This window comes from Sapajus apella, unplaced genomic scaffold (assembly GCF_009761245.1).
Source record: "Sapajus apella isolate SASKATOON/1434 unplaced genomic scaffold, GSC_monkey_1.0 scaffold88, whole genome shotgun sequence".
Taxonomy (NCBI): Eukaryota; Metazoa; Chordata; class Mammalia; order Primates; family Cebidae; genus Sapajus; species Sapajus apella.
In genome coordinates, this window is record NW_022437028.1 from 7,719,958 (window position 1) to 7,741,422 (window position 21,465).

Sequence of the window (21,465 nt, forward strand, 5' to 3'; positions counted from 1 at the left end):
AAAGTGCTGGGATGACAGGCATGAGCCACCACACCTGGCCATGGAGTTACTTTTCATTCATAATTGTTATGTTTGTAATTTTTTAACATAACCAACAAGAAAATATGCTAAGTGGATGAAATGGTAGATGTATCTCTTTTCAGCTGAGAGTGGGAGAAAAAGTTGAGGCACCTAAAGGAGATGAATAAAAATGCTTCTTTTTTTTGAGACAGAGTTTCGCTCTTGTTGCCTAGGCTAGAGTGCAATGGAGCAATCTCGGCTCAACAACCTCTGCCTCCCGGGTTCAAGTGATTCTCCTGCATCACCCTCCCAAGTAGCTGGGATTATAGGCATGTGCCACCACTCCTGGCTAATTTTGTATTTTCAGTAGAGACGGGTTTTCTCCATGTTGGTCAGGCTTGTCTCGAACTCCTGACCTCAGGTGATCCACCTGCCTCAGCCTCCCCAGGTGCTGGGATTACAGGCGTGAGCCACTGCGCCTGGCCGTGTCTGTCACTTTCACAGTGAGGAAGGCTGACACATAGCTGTGTGGGCAATCTGTTGTAGAGAGTGGCTTTTCTAGACCATGCCAATTCCCTGGCAATTTATTTTGAACCACATTCACCTGTTAGGATTACCGTGAGTACTATTAATGTTAACTGAACTAAATCATCTTTCCATAACTGCTGCCTAACAAAAATCAATCTCACAAAATTGGCTACCTCAAAAAGAAATTATTTTCATTTTCACCTTTAATGATTATCCAAGACCCCAATGTAACAACCCAGCAGATTTTGTTCACATGAATGGCCAGAGTATAATGATTTAAATCTCTTTGAATTGAGAAAAAGGCTTCAGATTTTGTTTGAGAGTTGTTTTTTTTTCTACTTGATCTAGTCTATCATTGAAACTTTCAAGTGTAATTTGTATTTCATACATTGATTTCCTCAGTTCCATATTTGCTGTGTACTCTGGAAAACTCAGTATCTGGTTGGTAGCTATGTCAACCATATCCACAATTGCTGTTGACATTTTGTTCCTTTTTTTATTTTTAAAAATTTTTTAAAGACGGGGTTTCGCCATGTTGGTCAGGCTGGTCTTGAACTCCCGACCTCAGGTGATCTGCCCGCCTTGGCCTCCAAAGTGCTTGAATTACAGGTGTGAGCCACCGCGCCTGGCGACATTTTGTTCCTTTCTTTTTCAGAAGTCTCTTGTATCCTCCTAATCTTGGTTAAAATTAATATGCCCAATTCTCTGACAATTTTTCAGTTTCTTTTGGTTGGGCATCTGTTGCTGGAAAATTACTGGGTTCCTTTGGAGGCGTCCCATTTCCTTGCTTTTTCATGTCTCTCCTGTCCTTCTGTTGAGATCTGCCCCTCCTGTGTAAATTGCTTCTTCCAAGTTTGTGAAATCGCTTCCTAGGGGAGGACTTCTTCCTGAAAAGGTAGATATGGTGTTGGTTAGGTGGGGCACTTTGGATTTGATTTGGGGTAGTACCGTAGGCTCTGAATGATTTCTTGGGTGGCTTAGGGTGTGGTTATTAGTGGAGGCTGTGGTTGCTGGGGACTAGGAGGCTAAGGTGGGCCAGTCTTTGGGACCCAGTGGTGACCTGAGCTTGCCTCTTCTTGAACCCCAGAGCCGTGTAGGCTGGCTCTGGCGTTAATGGATTCAGGGGAACAATTCGGGGTCCTCTAGGTGCCCTGCTCGATCCTGGTAGTGGCAGCCCCAGCTGAGCTTGTGGTTGATCCCAGGCCCAGGAGCAGTTGGTGTGATGTGGGTGAGGGCAGTCGCAGTTGGGGGACAACCTTCTGGAACCCAGGCGGTCCCTGCTGGTGTTGGAGGTGGCTGCCACAGGCTGGGCGGGCAGGCGAGGCCCCTGGCCTGCAGGTGGCCTATGATGGTACCCCACAGGCTGGGACCTCGACCTCAGGCCCCGGGGAGGAGTGTTCAGGCGCCAACAGTGGCGGACAAGGCCGCGCACAGCGCCCAGGCCCCTGGCCCCATGCTCAAGACCTAGGGGGACAATCGGCACGCCAGGGGACTGTCCTGAGGCCCCCGGGGTTCGGGCGCTGGCTGTGATGGACACGGGAGGGCTGCTCCCAAGGCTTCGAGCGCAAAGCTCAGGCGGGACAGGGCGGGCGAGCCGTTGGCTAGCGTCTGGGTCCCGCGGCAGCTGCAGGGTTATTTGACTCCTGAAAGCGCCCGGCCTCCCCGCTCCCTCCCTGGCATTCAGCTGGCTTTACCCCAGGCCCGGCAGGAGCTGCCCTCCGGGCCGGACTCGGGACTCGGGCTGGCGGGGGCTGCAGCTGCAGCGGCTCAGGGCAGGGAAGCCCGTGGGCTCCACGTGGGCTCCACGTGGGCTCCCGCCACGCCGCTGGGGAATCTCTCGGCCGCTGCCCGCTAGTCCGGAGGCCCGCGAGGGTCAGGAGCTGTGAAGTCCGTGGGGGTACTGCGGAGCCCCGGGGTCTCTCACCCACCCTTTCCCCGCGCGGGAGCTGCAGATCCGATTTCTCCGCGCGGGCTGCGTGGCGGCCTCGGCTCCGCTGCTTGGGCTCCCCGGGGCTTCTCGGCTGAATGCCGCGTTCTCTCAGCCGATCCGCTGTAAGGGTGAGAACCTACCGGCTCCCTGGGTTCCCGTCGGAGGAGGCGGGAGCCGGCTGCATCTGCCCGGCCATGTGGAGCCGGTGGTCCTAGGTGGGAACTGGTCCCACCTGCGCGAGTTACTCAAGAGCGTTCCCTGGAGGCTCCGGGTCGGCCCCGCCCTCCCCTCCGGACTGGACCAAAGCTCCGTCTGCGCACAGGCGTGTTTGCTAACAGAAACGGGAGCAGACTATCAGCACTTTTCATGCTGGTCAATACTCGCCTGTAATTCCAGCGAGTTTCTTTGGGAAGCCGAGGCGGGCGGATTACCTGAGGTCAGGAGTTCGAGACCAGCCTGACCAACATCGAGAAACCCAGTCTCTACTAAAAACACAAAATTAGCCGGGCGTGGTGGCTCGTGCTTGTAAACCCAGATACTCGGAAGGCCGAGGTAGAAGAATTGCTTGAACCCGGAAGGCGGAGGTTGCGGGAAGCCGAGATCGCACCATTGCACTCCAGCCTGGGCAACAAGAGCAAAACTCCGTCTCGGGGAAAAAGAAAGGTAAGGATGGAATGAGATGACTGGTCACGGCGTTCTAGGTGTTGTCACTGCACACAACCATTTTGTATTCCATACTGAACAGACCAATGTGTGCCATGCCTGTGCTCGCATGCAGTTAAGGCTACTTTCTATCTGTGAGAGATATCACAAGAACACAGGAAAGTCGGAGAAGCTAAAACAGCCTAGTCACAGGGGAACTCAGTAGCTCAGCATGGCTCAGTGTGTGGAGCCAGTGTGTCTATGAATGCGATTGTGTGGTCCAGGCACAGTGGCTCACGCCGGTAATCCCAGCACTTTGGGAGACTGAGGCGGACGGTTGTTTGAGACTCTGACTCTACAAAAACATACATTTTTGTTTTTAATTATCCAGGCATGGTGGCACCCACCTGTTATCCCAGCTACTCTGGAGGCTCACATGGGACAGTTGCTTGAGCCCAGGATATAGAGGCTGTAGGGGACCCATGTTCTTGCCACTGCTGCCTAGCCTGGGCAATAGAACGAGAGGGAGGGAGGGGCTTGGTGGCTCACACTGGAAGGAAGGGAGGAAGGGAAGGAGGGAGAAGGGCTTGGTGGCTGACACCTGTAATCCCAGCACTTTGGTAGGCTGAGGTGGGCAGATCACCTGAGCTCAGGAGTTTGAGACTAGCCTGGCCAAAATGGTGAAACCCCATCTCTACTAAAAATACAAAAATTAGCTGGGCCTGGTGGTGCACGCTTCTAATCCCAGCTATTCAGGGGGCTGAGGCAGGAGAATTGCTTGAATCTGGGAGGCAGAGGTTACCGTGAACGGAGATCACACCACTGCACTCCAGCCTGGGCAACATAGTGACTCTGTCTCAAAAAAAAACAACGTGGTGTGTTAATATATGAGTAAACATGTGCTTGTGTGTTTGAGTCTGAGAGCGTGCTGTTGGGGTCTGTGACGGAGAGTGACTGTGTATGAGTGAGGAGCTAGTGTGAGGGGGGCAGTGGGAGAAGACGAGGGGTCCTTTCAGGCCAAACAGTTTGGCTTCATCTTAAGGCTTGACTGTACCACTGACAGATTTTCACTGCCGATTAACGTGACCAGAGCTACATTTGAGAAAAACCCTCCTGACAGCAACATGGGGGCTGGACTGGGAGGAGAAGAAGCCAGAGGAGATTAGGGGAGAAACTGCTGTGGTCCTGGTGAGGCCACGAGAGGAGAAAGGACCTTATGGGCCGAGAAGAAAATGGGAGGTCATAGATTCTCCTCTATGTCTAGCTTGATGCTGATGCAGTATTAGCTTCCTGTGGCTGCTGTTGCCAATTACCACAAATTGAGTGGCTTCAATTAGGAGAAATTGACTCTTTCGCAGTTCAGGAGGCCAGCAGTCTGGAATCAGTATCTCTGAGCCAAAGCCAAGCTGTCATCAGGGCCACATGGCCTCCGAGCTCCAAGGGAGAATCCGCGTCTGCCCTTTGGTGGCTGCTGTCATCACTCCAGCCTTCAAGGCCAGCATGGTCTCCACTCGGTCCCCACATTGCCTTCTCTATGTGTCTGTCTCATCACCTTCCCTCTTATACTGAAGCTTTTTTTTTTTTTTTTTTTTGCTCTGTTGCCCAGGCTGGAGAGCAGTGGCATGATCTTGGCTCACTGCAACCTTCACCTCCCAGGTTCAAGCGATTCTCTGCCTCAGCCTCCCAGGTAGCTGGGATTACAGGTGTGCACCACCATGTCCCATTAATTTTTGTATTTTTAGTACAGACAGAGTTTTGACATGTTTGCCAGGCTGGTCTCGAACTCCTGGCCTCAAGTGATCTGCCCACCTCGGACTCCCAAGGTGCTGGGATTACAGGCATGAGCCACCACGCCTGGCCTCTTATACTGACACTTCTAATTGCATCTTCTAGAGCCGACCTGGATACTCCAGGCTAATCTCCCCATCTAAAGAACCTTAATCACATCTGCAGAGATCCTTTTTCTGAATAAAGCCACATTTACAGGCTCCAGGGATCAGGACCTGATATCTTCGGGGGCCATTATTTAGCCTCCCACAGATGCACACACTGAGGCAGTAGGCAGGCCGGCAGGAGGGAGAGCAGGTTTGTCGAGAAGATGACAAATGACTAATCCAGGATGACCCTCCGAGTTAGAGAAAGGGACAGGCCTGAACCCCATGCCTCAGCTCTTTTCACTGTCTTACAGCAGCTGAGCCAATGATGCTTCCGTGAATAAACACGGCTTAGATTGTCAGCCTCTGAGACGGAAACTGACGAGACCACAACACAGCAACAGCAGGGCAAATAAAGGAAGTGGTATCCATTTCTCAAGTGGAGTCACTCAGAAGATGCTCTGCAAGTATGTTGCAAATAGAACTCGCCTCGGCCAGGTGCAGTGGCTCACGCCTGTAATCCCAGCACTTTGGGAGGCCGAGGCAGATGGATCACATGAGGTCAGGAGTTCGAGACCAGTCTGGGCAACATGGTGAAACCCGGTCTCTACTAATAATACAAAAATTAGCGTGGTGTGGTGGCACACACCTGTAGTCCCAACTACTGGGGAGGCTGAGAACGGAGACTCGCTTGAACCCGGGAGGCAGAGGTTGCAGTGAGCCAAGACTGTGCCACTGCACTCCAGCCTGGGCTCACCTAATTGTTGAGAACTACATGAATATCAGGCCATGGCTGGGCTTTCTCAATAAATGTACTCTTAGGCAGGAAATGAATGTTTATGTTTTAAAAAACAAAACCAAAGAAATTAAATGAGGGGAGGAGGAAACTCTTTTGAATGTTAAAAACAGATTACATAGTTTTGACATGACTTCTAAACTGCTTCCTCAGTTAAACAAATCTCTGTGTTTATGATAAGGGCCATTCTTCCTACCAAGTGAAAGCGGGTGTAAATGTTGTGTGTGCCAACTATTCTCACTTCAAAAGGAAAGTTCTGGTGCTTTGATAGGAGCAGCATTCCTATCTAGACTTTTTGATAGGCTTTAAAGCATGCATCTTGACCAGGCTCGGTGGCTCATGCCTGTAATCCCAGCACTTTGGGAGGCCAAGGTGGGTAGATCGCCTGAGGTCCGGAGTTTGAGACCAGCCTGGCCAACATGGTGAAACCCCGTCTCTACTAAAAATACGAAAATTAGCCAAGATCATGTCATTGTACTCCATCCTGGGCAACAAGAGGGAAACTCCATCTCAAAAAAAAAAAAAAAAAAGAAAGAAAGAAAAATTAGCTGGACGTGGTGGTGCATGTTTATAATCCTAGCTACTTGGGAGGCTGAGGCAGAAGAATTGCTTGTACCTGGGAGGCGGGGTTGCAGTGAGCCAAGATCACTCCACTGAACTCCAGCCTGGGCAACAGAGTGAGACTCCATCTCAATCAACCAACCAACCAACAGAAACACTCATAAAGCCAGGCTGTGTACTGATTGGTTGATGAAAATGCCGTGACAGGCTTGCAGGAACCTGCCCTTGTATTTCGCCTAGGAACAATGTTCAGCGTTTGCGAATCTGGCGTTCTTGGTGATGTTATGGAGCATTAGTTACTGTGAATACCAAGAATCAACATCTCCATTCAAATGTCAAGGCTTCCAAGTTAGTTCAGTCTCTGGGATGAATATTTAATGTTTATGGTTATAACCCACTTCCTCTACCTACTCCCCAAGGCGCTGTCAGGGAGCTGCATGCACAGGATTGGATTTGTGGAAAGGATTTGTGTCCTTTCCATTGACAGGCCCCCGGTTCTGCTGTGACCTCTGTAGAGGTCACTGGCTGCCATACCGGCCATCTCCTGGGAGGTCCAACACTGGTGAGGCTTTGTCCACACATCCCAACACCAGGAGTCCCCAGGCGGACTCTGCCCCATGCTTGCTGGGCTGAGGCCATTTGACAGCTCTGTCCTCCAACCAGTCCCAGGTTTGTCTCTGTGGCAGGATCCTTTTACCTTAGGCCAGTCCACTCTCAGTTCTCTGCTTCCTAAGAGGACGACATAATTTCCTGAAGAATCAAAAATATCAGGCCAGGCATGGTGGCTAATGTCTATAATCCCAACACTTTGGGAGGCTGAGGCAGGCAGATCACCTGAAGTCAGGAGTTCGAGACCAACCTGGCCAACATGTTGAAACCCCGTCTCTACTAATAATACAAAATTTAGCCCCATGTGGTGGTGGGCTCCTGTAACCCCAGCTACTGCAGGGGCTGAGGCACAAGAATCCCTTGAACCAGGGAGGCAGAGGTTGCAGTGAGCCAAGATTGCGCCACTGCACTCCAGCCTGGGTGACAACATGAGACTCTGTCACCAAAAAAAAAAAAGAGGCCAGGAGTAGTGGCTCATGCCTGTAATCCCAGCACTTTGGGAGGCTGAGGCAGGTGGATCACGAGATCAGGAGTTTGAGTCCAGCCTGACCAACATGGTGAAACCCCATCTCTACTAAAAATTCAAAAATTAGCCAGGTGTTGTGTCCCACACCTATAATCCCATCTACTCAGGAGGCTGAGGCAGGAGAATCACTTGAACCTGGGAGGCGGACGTTGCAGTAAGCTGAGATCGTGCCTCTGCACTCCAGCCTGGATGACAGAATTTGACCCCATCTCGTTAAGTAAAATAAATACATAAATAAACAAGAGCTTCTCAAAGTTCACTGTGCATACAAATCAACTGAGATCTCGTTAAAAATGCAGGCTCAAGGCTGGACACAGTGGCTCAGGCCTGTAATCCCAGTACTTTGGGAGGCCGAGGTGGGCAGATTCTTGAGCTCAGGAGTTCCAGACCAGCCTGGGCAGCATAGCAATCTGTCTGTGCTAAAAATACAAGAAAAAATAGCCAGATGTAGTGGCATGCATCTGTGGTCCCAGCTGCTTGGGACTCGAGAGACTGAAGTGGGAGGATCCCTTGAGCCTGGCAGGTGGAGACTGCACAGTGAGCCAAGATCAGGCGGGGCCACTGCACTCCAGCCTGGATGACACGGGTGGAACCTGCCTCAAAAAAAAAAAAAAGTCAGTGTTTAAAAGAAAAGGAGCTTAATGCCGGGTGCGGTGGCTCACGTGTGTAATCCCAGCACTTTGGGAGGCCAAAGCGGGCAAATCACGAGATCAAGAGGTTGAGACCATCCTGGCCAACATGGTGAAACCCCATCTCTACTAAAAATACAAAAATTAGCTGGGAGTGGTGGCGCGTGCCTGTAGTCCCAGCTACTTGGGAAGCTGAGGCAGGAGAATCACTTGAACCCGGGAGGCAGAGGTTGCAGTGAGCCAAGATTGCGCCACTGCACTCCAGCCTGGAGACAGAGTGAGACTCCATCTCAAAAAAAAAAAGAAAAGGAGCTTAATTTCTAATCTTGTGGCTAATGTTAGTCAAAAAAAAAAAAAAAGAAGAGGAGCTACAGCAGAGTTAGAGGCTGAAGTCACATGACTGCACCTGTGTCCTGTGTTCAGGGGACTTCAGAGAAGCTGTCCCCATGCCTGAAATTCAGGACATGTAGGAAAGAGAGCTGCTTGGCTGGGCGTGGTGGCTCACACCTGTAATCCCAGCACGCTGGGAGGCCGAGGCAGGTAGATTGCTGAAAGTCAGGAGTTTGGGACCAGCCTGGCCAATCTGGTGAAACCTCGTCTCTACTAAAAACACAGAAATGAGCCTGGCGTGGTGGCAGTTGCTTGTAGTCCCAGCTACTCGGGAGGCTGAGGCAGGAGAATTGCTTGAACCTGGGAGAGGTTGCAGTGAGCCGAGATTGCACCACTGCACTCCAGCCTGGGCGACATGGTGAAACTCCATCTCAAAAAAAACAAAGTTGCTTTTGTGTCCTTATCTATGTCCTTCCTCGGGCACCCCAGACATTTTTTTTTTGAGACAGAGTCTCGCCCTGTCACCCAGGCAGGAGTGCAATGGCTCAGTCTCCGCTCATGGCAATCTCCACCTCCCAAGCTTAATCAATTCTCCTGCCTCAGCCACCCCAGTAGCTGGGATTACAGGCGCCTGCCCCCACACCCAACTAATTTTTGTATTTTTAGTAGAGACAACCTCATTCAATCTACCACAACCTCTGCCTCCTGGGTTCAAGCGATTCTCAGAAAGGGTTTCACCGTGTTGACCAGGCTCATTTCGAACTCCTGACCTCGTGATTTGCCCACCTCAGCCTCCCAAAGTGCTGGGATTATAGGCGTGAGCCACCGCGTCCAGCCAGGCACCACAGCCTTGAATGAAGAGGAGCCTCCGGTGAGGATAAGTGGAATGAGGCTCCTTGTGCTTAGGGTAGCCAGAGGCCGGCCCTCACAAGGCCATGTCTAAAGGGGGGACCGCTCTGTTCTGGTGTCAATCACTCACCCCGAGAACAGAGGCCTCACTCTGGCCTGAAAGACCCTTCCCTGACACCCAACCTTCCTTTTCCACAACCCCTGGAGGGAGAACAGTGAAACCGCCTTTGCAAAATCATAACTAAGGAAATTATGACAATGAAACCCATCAGACCTAACCAACTCCATTTTGCTTCTAACGTCTAAACTGTCCTTATCCATTACTGGGTGTAGGCAGAACTAGCCTTGGGAAGGAATTTAATTTGTAGTTTAAACTAAATCTAATAGGCCTTCCCAAAAACTACGCTGTTCTTGTAAAATGAATGAAAGGCCAGCAGCCATCAAGTCAGAATAAGAGGGGCTGGAATTCTAAGTATGACCAGCTGTTATTCCGGAATTCGTAAGATTTGCAACTTCCTCAGTCACTCTTGGCGATGACATCACTATGGTGAACCGAAGACTGCCCTTTGAGATGGCTTTTCAGGGTTTTGAATTTCTAACAGGATGGCCCCACCTGGACTTGTCAATCAGTTCTGTGGCCCCCACCCAGGAACTGACTCAGCAGAAAAGAAGAGCTTCGATTTCCAATGTCTTCAACCCCAAGCCAACCAGTCAGGACTCCTGATTCACTGGACCACTACCCACCAAATTGTCCTTAAAAACTCTAATCCCAACCGGGCGTTGTGGCTCACATTTGTAATCCCAGCACGTTGGAAGGCTGCGGTGGGTGGATCATTTGAGGTCAAGAGTTCGGATCAGCCAGGCCAACATGGAGAAACCCTGACTCTACTAAAAATACAAAAAATTAGCCAGGTGTGGTGGGCACCTGTAATCCCAGCTATTCGGGAGGCTGAGGCAGGAGGATTGCTTGAACCTGGGAGGCAGAGGTTGCAGTGAGTTGAGATGGCACCACTGCACTCCAGCCTGGGTGACAAGAGCAAAACTCAACCAAAAAAAAACTTAAAAGTCTCAAGCACTGATTTTAGGAGTGGGTGAGGGGCGGTCAGAATCTGGTAGCCTCCAGCTGCTTCACTCCTAAACCATAATTTCTAATCTTGAGGCTAATCTGTTCGTGATACAAAGGCAGTCTAGGCCAGGCATGGTGGCTCATGCCTATAATCCCAGCACTTTGGGAGGCTGAGGCTGGCGAATCACTCAAGGTCAGGAGTTTGAGACTAGTCTGGCCAACATGGTGAAAGCCTGTCTCTAATAAAAATACAAAATTAGCCGGGAAGAGTGGTGCACGCCTGTAATCCCAGCTATTTGGGAGGCTGAGGCAGGAGCATTGCTTGAACTCGGCAGGTGGAGGTTGCAGTGAGTTGAGATGCGGCTGCTGTTCTCCAGCTGGGACGACAGAGTGAGACTCTATCTCAAAAAAATAAAATCTTAGAGGCCTTCCCAGAACTAGCATTAATGAGAGGTCAGCATGGTAGATCAGCATCCAGGGTGGAGTGGCCGTCACCTCCCTGCCCCTGTCCCAGGAGCTGCCAATTTTTTTTTTTTAGACCAAGTTTTGCTCTTGTTACCCAGGCTGGAGTACAGTGGTATGATCTCGGCTCACTGCAACCTCCGCCTCCTGGGTTCAAGCAATTCTCCTGTCTCAGCCTCCCGAGTAGCTGGGATTACAGGAGCCTGCCACCATGTCCAGCTAATTTTTAATAGAGATGGGGTTTCACCATGTTGGCCAGGCTGGTATTGAACTCCTGACCTCAGGTGATCCACCTGCCTCAGCCTCCCAAAGTGCTGGGATTACAGGCATGAGTCACTGCACCTGGCCTTTTTTTTTTTTTTTTGAGATGGAATCTTGCACTCTGTTGCCCAGGCTGGAGTGCAGTGGCGTGATCTCGGCTCACTGCATCCTCCGCCTCCCACGTTCAAGCAATTATCCTGCCTCAGCCTCCCGAGTAGCTGGGATTACAGGCACGTGCCACCACGCCCAGCTCATTTTTGGATTTTTAGTAGAGAAGGGGTTTCACCATGTTGTCCAAGATGGTCTCGATCTCCTGACCTCGTGATCTGCCCACCTCGGCCTCCCAAAGTGCTGGGATTATGGACATGAGCCACGGCCCCCGGCCTAATTTTTAATTTTTTTTAGAGACAGAGTCTTGGCCAGGTGTGGTGGCTCACACCTGTAATCCCAGCAATTTGGGAGGCTGAGGCAGGTGGATCACAATGTCAGGAGTTTGAGACCATCCTGGCCAACATGGTGAAATCTTGTTCTACTAAAAATACAAAAATTAGCTGGGCGTGGTGGTGGGTGCCTGTAATCCCAGCTACTCAGGAGGCTGAGACAGGAGAATTGCTTGAACCCAGAAGGCAGAGGTTGCAGTAGCTGAGATTGCACCATTGCAATCTAGCCTGGGAAACAGAAAAAAAAAAAAATAAAGAAGTCTAACTGTGTCACCCATGCTGCAATGCAGTGACTCCCTCGCAGCCGGTGCAGTGACTCCCTCGCAGCCGGTGCGGTGGCGCCCTCGCAGCCGGTGCGGTGGCATCCTCACAGCCGGTGCAGTGGCGCCCTCGCAGCTGGCGCCCTCACAGCCTCGTGCGTCACTGCAACTACAGGCACACGTCACCAGGCCTGGCTAATTTTTTTTTTTGTAGGGGTGGGGTCTTGCTGTGATGCCCAGGCTGGTCTAGAGTTCCTGGCCTCAAGAGATGCTCCACCTCGGCTTCCCAAAGGGCTAGGATTACAGGTGTGAGCCACTAAGCCTGACCAAAGCTCTCCTTTTAAGTTAAATTAACTCATTTTGTGACTTTTTGTTCAGTCAAAGCCTTCAATGAACACTTCCAATCTACCACAACAGGTACCTCAGCCAACTGTTTATCCCTGCACAGCAGGCCTGCCGGAATCCCCCTGACCCCTGGTTTTCACTGCGTTCAGCCCCTATCTGGCCACGTAACCAACCTCAGCTCCCCAGCCCTCCATTTCCCTGAGCAACTATTGCCTGGAAAGAATCCTTGTACCAATCTCTGTATCCGCCAGGAGCATTCGCTACTAGAAACGTAGTGCAGTTCTGACCTTAAGCAGAAAATAAACGTATCTATTGGTTAGCTCTCGGAATCCACAGAAAGGATGAGAACCCAGGCTCAGAGTTCCACAGGAGCAGAACTGTCCAAATCACAGCAGCAACCGGCCCGGTAAACACACAGAAGCTGCCAGCAGGCGGCAGCAGAGGCCACAGCCCGAGATCAACACCGTCCCCAGGGACCGGAGCTCAGACGCCCCCGCAGCTGCTGCAGCCCCACTGCTCCCGGGAGCTGGCGGCCGCAGCCCCTGCCGAGACCACCAGAAAGCATGGTCCACCGTGCCCGCCTCTTTGTTCTCCTGACACTTGACCCGATGCCCAAGGCGGTGGCTTCGGCTTGCTGAGCATAAAGGCCGCGCACACCTGCTCGTTCTGTTGCCAGGGAGGCTGCAAAAGGAGGATGCGCTATTTCTGCTTCCATCATGGAAGGCTGGGATTCCACAGGCACAGAAAGGAAGGAAGGAGAGATGTGGATGTGAACGTCCTCCAGTCAGCTCTGGCAGGGACGGATGTGGGACAGCGAGGGTCCCACCCCAGCTGGGGTGTACCCAGGTCCACGTCCTGAACCTGTTGAGGGTTTTTGTAGAAGGCATGGATGAAGGCTGGTCTGACAACGCTCAAGTCCCTGTCCTGACCCCAGAGGGTGTCAGACTGGAAGGGCGACACATCCCGGGCATCTGCCACCCGTCACACACACCTCCCACCCACTGGCAGACTTCCGCCCTAAGCACACACAAAGCCTCAGTCCAGAGATCAACTGTCTCAGCTCTGCAGTTGTATGTCCTGTGTATAGACTCGCTGAGCACAACCTCTGCCCAGCCTGGCGTGTGCATACTTCTCTCTCACTGTCAGGGGAGGAGCCCGTCCTGGCCCTCCCATTGGCCTGTAGATTCAACTCCCCTGGGCAGAGCCCCAGGGCCCAGGATCATCCTGTGCCCTCCACTCAGGCACAATGGTAAAAATGGTGCCTATCCTGCTGTCTCTGCCACTCCTTCTGGGTCCTGCTGTCCCCCAGGGGACCCAAGATGGTGAGTGGGGAAAGCAAGGGGTGGGTGCTGGAGAGGACTGGGAGGAGGTGAGGAACAGGACATGTGGCTGGGAGAAGGGCCGGATGCAGCTGGGACTCCCGGGCATCCGGTAGGAACGGGTGCCCCAGGATGCCATCTGACTCCGCTCACACTCCCAGGAGCATTCAGGGAGCCTCTGCCCTCACCCTAAATAAGACCTTCAGGAATCTGAATCTAAAACCCTTAGTTTACAGTAAAAACAAAGACTCCAAAGACCAAGTGACCTGCCTGGGGTGAGACAGCCAGGACGGAGCAGGAAGCACAGGCCTGGAGCTGCTTCTGCTCCCGATGGCCGGGTACACCTGCCTGACGCTGAGGGAGAGAGAGAGCAGCCCCAAGGGGAAAGTGAGAAGGCAGGTCAGCTGGAGGGATGGTGCTAGAAGGAAACCCGTGCCCTCACCCCACACTCAGACACGGGAGTGGTGGGTGTGGAAGGTGAGTAGCCTGAAGAGAAGACGGTGGGAGCTTGGGGAGATCAAGAGTCACTGCTAGGACGGGGCAGGAGGCTGTGTGTGGCATGGGAATGTGCAGGAGGAATACATGGAAGCGAATGGCTTCCCAGCTGTGTGAGTCCAACATTCATGACACACATTGTCAGAATAGCTGTTTCATGTTCGTTTTGTAATAACCACATTCAGGATGTGGTTAGGATGTTAATCCCACTCTGCACCAAAATCTGAATTATTTGGGGTTCTCCAGAGAAACAAAACCAATATACATTGTATACACACGCACATACAATATACACTGTATATTCATATACACACCAAATATATACGTGTGTGTGTACAAAAGAGAGAAAAAGAGGAGTTTTATCTAACATTTCTTATGGCTCACACAATTCTGAGGGCTAAAAGTCCTAAATCAGCAAAGCAAGCTAGCAGGCTGGAGACCCAGGAAAGAGTTGGTGTTGCAGGCCTGAGTCCAAGGGTAGTCTGGAGCAGAATTCTTTCTTCTTTGTGGGACCTCAGCCTTTTCTCTGGGTGCCTTCCACTGATTGGATGAGGCCCACCCACCTGGGACTTGAGCCCAGACAGCTTGAAAGCTGCCAGAGTCTACGCCAGCGGCACCAACCAGTGCTGGATAAACACCTCTTTTATCATCAGGATGAAGAGGCTGTGTCCCCCGCCCTAAGGAGGTCCATTTCTGAGAGTTGTGGCTAATGGGCAGGAAGGTTGGGACTTTAGAGATTTGTGATAAAGATATCAACACCAGATAGGAAGAAAGAAGTGATCAGCTGGGCAGGGTGGCTCACGCCTGTCATCCCAGCACTTTGGGAGGCCCAGGCAGTAGGATCACCTGAGTTCAGGAGTTCAAGACCAGCCTGGCCAACATGGAGAAACCCTGTCTCTACTAAAAATACAAAAACTGGCTAGGTGCAGTGACTCATGCCTGTAATCCCAGCACTTTGGGAGGCCGAGGCAGGAGGATCACCTGAGGTCAGGAGTTTGAGACCAGCATGGCCAACATGGCAAAACTCCATCTCGACTAAAAACAAGCCTGGGCCTGGTGGCCCATGCCTGTAATCCTAGCTACTTGGGAGGTTGAGGCAGGAGAATCACTTGAACCTGAGAAGCGGAGGTTGCTCTAGCTTGGACAACTGAGCAAGACTGTCTCAAAAAAAAAAAAAAAAAAAGATCTAGACCTCTAGATCACCCAGAACCAGAGGCTGGTCCCACCCATGTGACTGGGTCAGAGGGCTTTGACTTTGGGGGCAAAGGGAGCACGTGAGAAAAAGGCCAAGGGGTAAGGACTGCTAAGGTCATGGGCGAGGGAGGCCACATCTGCGTGAGCTGAAGAGACACGAAGGATGTGTCCGGAGAGGTGCAGCAGGGAGGGCGTCCCTCAGGAAGCCTGGCATGGTGTCGCCACCACCGCGTTGGGAAGAGTGTGGGGGCTGGCCAGGCAGCGGGTCGTCACCGGGACCTGCCTCCACCTTAGTCCCTGCTTAGGCCACTTGTCTGTCACTTCTGCTCTTTTTTTCTTTTCTTTTTTCCTTCTGTCCTCCCTCCCTCCCTCCCTTCCTTTCCTTCTTCCTTTTGAGACATGGATCTGGCTATGTTGTCCATGCTGGTCTCAAACTCCTGGCCTCATGTCATCTTCCCACTCGGCCTCCCAAAGGGCTGAGGCTACAAGCATGAGCCACCAAACCCAGTCTCTTTAATGTTTTTTTTTTTTTTTTTGAGGCGGAGTTTTGCTCTTGTTGCCCAGGCTGGAGTGCGGTGGCATGATCTCGGCTCACTGCAACCCCCGTCTCCCGGGTTCAAGCGATTCTCCTGCCTCCTGAGTAGCTGGAATTATAGGCACCCACCATCACAATCGGCTTATTTTTGTATTTTTAGTAGAGATGGGGTTTCAGTATATTGGCCAGGCTGGTCTTGAACTCCTGACATCAAATGATCTGCCTGCCTCGGCCTCCCAAAGTGCTGGGATGACGGGCATGAGCCACTGCACCCAGCCTTAATCAGATTTTTTTTTTTTTTTTTTTTTTTTTGAGATGGAGTCTCACCCTGTTGTCCAGGCTGGAGCGCAGTGGTGCAACCTTGGCTCACTGCAACCTCCGCCTCCCGGGTTCAAGCAATTCTCCTGTCTCAGCCTCCCAAGTAGCTGGGATTATAGGCACTTGCCACCACACCCGGCTAATTTTTGTATTTTTGGTAGAGATGAGATTTCACCATATTGGCCAATTTGGCCTCAAACTCATGACCTCAGGAGTAATCAAACCCCTGATTACAGGCATGAGCCACAGCACCGGACCTTAATCAGATTTTTTTTTAAAAAGAAGTGGGAAGGGCTGGGCACCGTGGCTGACATCTGCAATCCCAGCACTTCTGGAGTCCGAGGCGGGTGGATCACGAGGTCAGGAGTTCGAGACCAGCCTGACCAACATGGTGAAACCCCGTCTCTACTAAAAATACAAAAGTTAGCCAGGTTTGGTGGCACATGCCTGTAATCCCAGCCACTTGGGAGGCTGAGGCAGGAAAAACGCTTGAACCTGGGAGGCAGAGGTTGGGTGAGCCGAGATTGCGCCATTGCGCTCCAGCCTGGGCGATAGAGGGAGACTCCGTCAGGGAGGGAGAGAGAGAGACAGGAAATCTGGGGTGCACACGGCACAGGCCCCTGGCCTGTATCTCAGAGTGAGAGCCTGGAGGCAATACCGCTCTCGGCCACAAGAGGGGGATGTGTGCTCAGGAACGTGAGCTCCAAAGCTGGAAACTGCTGCACTGGCACCTGGCGTTGGCAGCTCCCACCCGGGTCACCCTTAGTCACTCCTAGCTTTATTGCTCACTGCTCAGTGCGTCTGTTGGAAACCCTGTTCTTGAGGAAAAGCAGACAGAACTCACATGCTCACTCTTGCACCGTTCTGCCCGAATTTGGCACATCGCCCCCAGCCTCACATCCCTCACCAATTTCCTATCATTGCCCAGGACCCATAAGACCTGCCGGGCTCGGATGCCCTGGTCCAGCTTCTGGCCTCCTTCCCTGCCCCTGCCACCCCACATGCTCTGTTTTGAGACAACAGTGGGCTTATGTCAGCTGTCATCGCGGGCACTCACTTCTGCCATCAGCGCACCTTCCTGCATCCTGCTAGTTTTTGTTTTGTTTTGTTTTTTTTTTTTTTTTTTTTGAGACAGAGTCTTGCTTTGCTGCCCAGGCTGGAGTGCAATGGTGCGATCTCAGCTCACTGCAACCTCTGTCTCCCGGGTTCAAGCAATTCTCCTGCCTCAGCCTCCCGAGTAGCTGGGATTACAGGTGCAGGGTTTTAGTAGAGACAGGGCTTCACTGTGCTGCCCAGGCTGGTCTCGAACTCCTGAGCTCAGGCAGTCCGCCCACCTTGGCCTCCCAAAGTGCTACGATTACAAGCATTAGCCACCACACCTGGCCTACTTTATTATTATTATTATTTTTGAGACAGAGTCTCACTCTGTTGCCCACCCTGGAGTGCAATGGCATGATCTCAGCTCACTGCAACCTCCACCTCCCAGGTCCTGGTTCAAGCAATTCTCCTGCCTCAGCCTGCCAAGTAGCTGGGACTACAGGCATGCACCACCATGCCTGGCTAATTTTTGTATTTTTAGTAGAGAAGAGTTTTAGCAGGGACAAGGTTTCACCATGTTGACCAGGCTGGTCTCAAACCCCTGACCTCAAATGATCTGCCTGCCTCGGCCTCCCGAAGTGCTGGGATTACAGGTGTGAGCCACCAGGCCCAGCCTGATTTATTTATTTTTAGTAAAGATGGGGTGTCGCTATGTTGCCCAGGCTTGTCTTGAAATCCTGGCCCCAAGTGATTCCCCTCCCCCGCCCCACCTCAGCCTCCCAAAGTGCTGGGATTACAGCTGCGAGCCACTGTGCCTGGCCCAAAATCACTTTCTAAATTTGCCCCTTTCATCATATTTTCCTGTTGTGAACGTTTTATGTCATGTGTACCCTGAGGCCCCCTGACAGCTCTCCTCGGGCCCCCTCTGCTGCCTCCTGTGTTATATGTGATCGGAGCACCCCCAGAGCTTCGTCATCTGTGACGAGCACCCGCCCTCTCTGCAGTCAGAATCATCGGCTGATGAATAAGGGCTGATTTCTTCTCAAATGATCACAACCCCCAATTCATTACCTTCCAAAGACTGAGCTCAGAATGGCTTATCTGACGCTTGGTGCGGCTGTGCTTTCCTGGGATACCATTCACTGAGGACGCAGCTTCTCTCCCGTGTGATGTTCTCGGGCGCAAGTTGTGACGTGGGTTCCACGCTCCCCTGTGATTTTCGCATCTCCCATAACTGCTCGCCTCCGTCTGAGGATTTTCCTCCGCTGGCGCCATTCATCGGGAGTCTCTCTAGTATGAATTATGAGATGAATGGAAATTTTCCCTCATTCATCATATTCAAAGCTTTCCTCTGCCCTGTGAATTCTTTGATATTCTACTAGAATCCTGACCAAATGTTTTGCCATGTGTATCAGACCAGTAGAGTTTAGGCGCAGAATCTGCAATTTCCCCAAAGTGGTACCTTTTTTTTTTTTTTAAGAGATGGGGCCTTGCTGTGTTGCGCAGGCTGGAATGCAGTGGGATGATTATAGCTCACTGCAGCCTTGACCTCCTGGGCTCAAGTGATCCTCCCATCTCAGCTTTCTGAGTTGAGTAGCTGGGACTACAGGCACACACTGCCATACCTGGCTAATTTTTTTTTTTTTTTTTTTTTTTTTTTTGGAGATAGAGTCTCACTCTGTCACCCAGGCTGGAGTGCCGTGGCGCGATCTCAGCTCATTGCAACCTCTGCCTCCAGGGTTCAAGCGATTCTCCTGCCTCAGCCTCCCGAGCAGCTGGGACTACAGGTGCATGCCACCATGCCTGGCTTTTTTTTTTTTTTTTTTTTTTTTGTATTTTTAGTAGAAACGGGGTTTCACCTTGTTGGCCAGGATGGTCTCAATATCTTGACCTCGTGATCTGCCCACCTCGGCCTCCCAAAGTGCTGGGATTACAGGCATGAGCCACCATGCCTGGCCAAGTCTAGAGTTTTATATAGCCTTGGAGCTTTCTTCTAACTTTAAAAGCTACTGGTTGGGCGCAGCTTTGGGAATCCCAGCATTTTGGGAGGCCGAGGCAGGTGGATCACCTGAGGTCAGGAGTTGGAGACCAGCCTGGCCAACATGGTGAAACCTTATCTCTACCAAAAATACAAAAATTAGCCAGGCATGGTGATACACATCTGCAATCCCAGCTACTCGGGAGGCTGAGGCAGGAGAATCACTTGAAGCTGGGAAGTAGAATTTGCAGTGAACCAAGGTTGCGCCACTGCACTCCAGCCTGGGTGACAGAGAGAGACTCCATCTCAAAAAAGAAAAAAGAAATTAAAAAACCTAGTAAGTTAAATATGTTCTTGGTAATTTGGTATAGATGGTAAGAACTAGTCCTTACTGTTGGGACTGCCTGTGAGAACTACATTTCCTAGAAAGCCAAGTCTTCTAGATGCTGCTGAATTTTGACTTGGCAAACAGGTCGGCAGGTCACTGAGCATTCAGGGGTGAGGGAAAGGGAGTGCCCTGGCCAGCTGCCTCTCCATCTGCTTACCAGAGGCCGTGTATTTACCAGTTCTTTCCAGGCCACAGGAGACAGCCAGCTGCTGACTGCATTGCTCCAGTCCTGGACTTGTAAAGCTGGAATACCATGTACAGTGAGTGTCCACAATACCCTCGGCTGGGCGCAGTGGCTCACGCCTGTAATCCCAGCACTTTGGGAGGCTGAGGTGGGCAGATCGCTTGAGGCCAGGAGTTCCAGACCAGCCTGGGCAACATGGTGAAACCCCATCTCTGCTAAAAGTACAAAAATTAGCCAGGCATGGTGATGCACGCCTGTAATTCCAGCTACTCAGGACACTGAGACAGGAGAATTACTTGAACCCAGGAGGCAGAGGTTGCATTGAGCCGAGATTGTGCCATTGCACTCCAGCCTGTGCGAGAGAGCAAGACTCAGTCTCAAAAAAAAAAAAAAAAAAAAAAGAGTGCCCTCTCAAATCCCTCCTCTAATGATGATCCCTGGCCAAATTGGATAAGAAATTACCGGCCAGGCGCAGTGGCTCATGCCTGTAATCTCAGCACTTCAGGTGGCCAAGGCAGGCAGGTCACCTGAGGTCAGATCAGCCTGGCCAACACGGGAAAACCCTGTCTCTACTAAAAATACGTAAATTAGCCGGGCGAGGTAGCACGTGCCTGTAGTCCCAGCTGCTCCGGAGGCTGAGGCAGGAGAATTGCTTGAACCTGGTTAGTGGATGTTGCAGTGAGCTGAGATCGTGCCACTGTACTGCAGCCTAGGCAACAGAGTGACAGTCTGTCTCAAAAAGAAAAGAATAAAAGAGTCCTGCCCCCACACCCCCTTCTTCAGCCCGTCAACGCCACAAAAAGTTCCCCAAGATTCCAAGTCTAGTAGTCAAGGAGCACTTCCAACCCCTACTAAAGCCATGTTCATGAGCAAACTCAGGCTCTCCACCCGCAGCCACTGGAATTTCCGCTGTGGGGACTGGGGGACAATCTTGAGCCATGGAAGCCTTGAGGCTGCTGGGACTCAAGAATCTGTGACGATGCTCTCAGTTTCATGAGTCTTGTATTCCGGTTTATTTCTGCTCCACTGTGTCTGGGGCTTCTCTCCTCCCAGCATCTATGAGGGCTGAAATGGCTTTTGCAGTCACTTGACTGGTGCCTCATGTCCTTCCACGGGGTCTCTGTCCCCGACAGAGCAGCCTTGTCTTCTCACACAGTTACTGGGCGCCTCCATGCACGGTGGCTCACACCTGTGACCCCAGCACTTTGGGAGGCCGAGGCGGACAGATCACCTGAGGTCAGGAGTTCAAGAGCAGCCTGAACAATATGAAGAAACCCCATCTCTACTAAAAATACAAAATTAGCCAGGCATGGAGGGGCGGTTGTTGGGCTCTGAGAACCTTCTATGGATGTTCTCCGCCACTGCGCCATCCATCACCTGTGCCACCCCCGGCCCCTCTGTGGAAACCGCTACCCAGGCAGCTGTGTCATGCCATGTGACCCTGCCTCTCTGCCACTCTCAGCCCCCAAATATACAGTTCACTGGACCAGAATCCCATATAGGCTGACCAACAAGTTTTGATGACGTCATCTGGCTCAAAAATGTAGGGAAAGCCAGCCAGGCCAGTCAGATGGCCTCTTTTGGAAACTGGAGCCAAAAAACCAGACAGTAGAGGCCAGGCATGGTGTCTCATGCCTGTAATCCCAGTACTTTGGGAGGCCAAGGCGGGTGGATCACCTGAAGTCGGGAGTTCAAGACCAGCCTGACCAACATGGAGAAACCCCATCTCTACTAAAAATGCAAAATGAGCCGGGTGTGTTTGGTGTGTGCCTATAATCCCCTCAGGGAGACTGAGGCAGGAGAATCTCTTGAACTCGGGAGGCAGAGGTTGTGATGAGCCGAGACTGCACCATTGCCCTCCAGCCTGGGCGACAGAGCAAAACTCTGTCACAAAAAAAACAAAAAAAA

The 21,465-nt window shown here is 51.7% G+C and overlaps 1 long non-coding RNA gene across 1 annotated transcript; it reads right to left on the minus strand.

Annotated features, from left to right (window-relative positions):
- Window positions 1-1,145: 1,145 nt before the first annotated feature.
- LOC116534595 lies at window positions 1,146-18,275 on the minus strand. Its single transcript, XR_004261787.1, has 3 exons — window positions 18,079-18,275; window positions 2,223-2,669; window positions 1,146-1,415 (listed from the first exon to the last, which is right to left on the minus strand). It is a non-coding gene; the product is annotated as an uncharacterized LOC116534595 (long non-coding RNA).
- Between the last annotated feature and the right edge of the window lie 3,190 nt (window positions 18,276-21,465).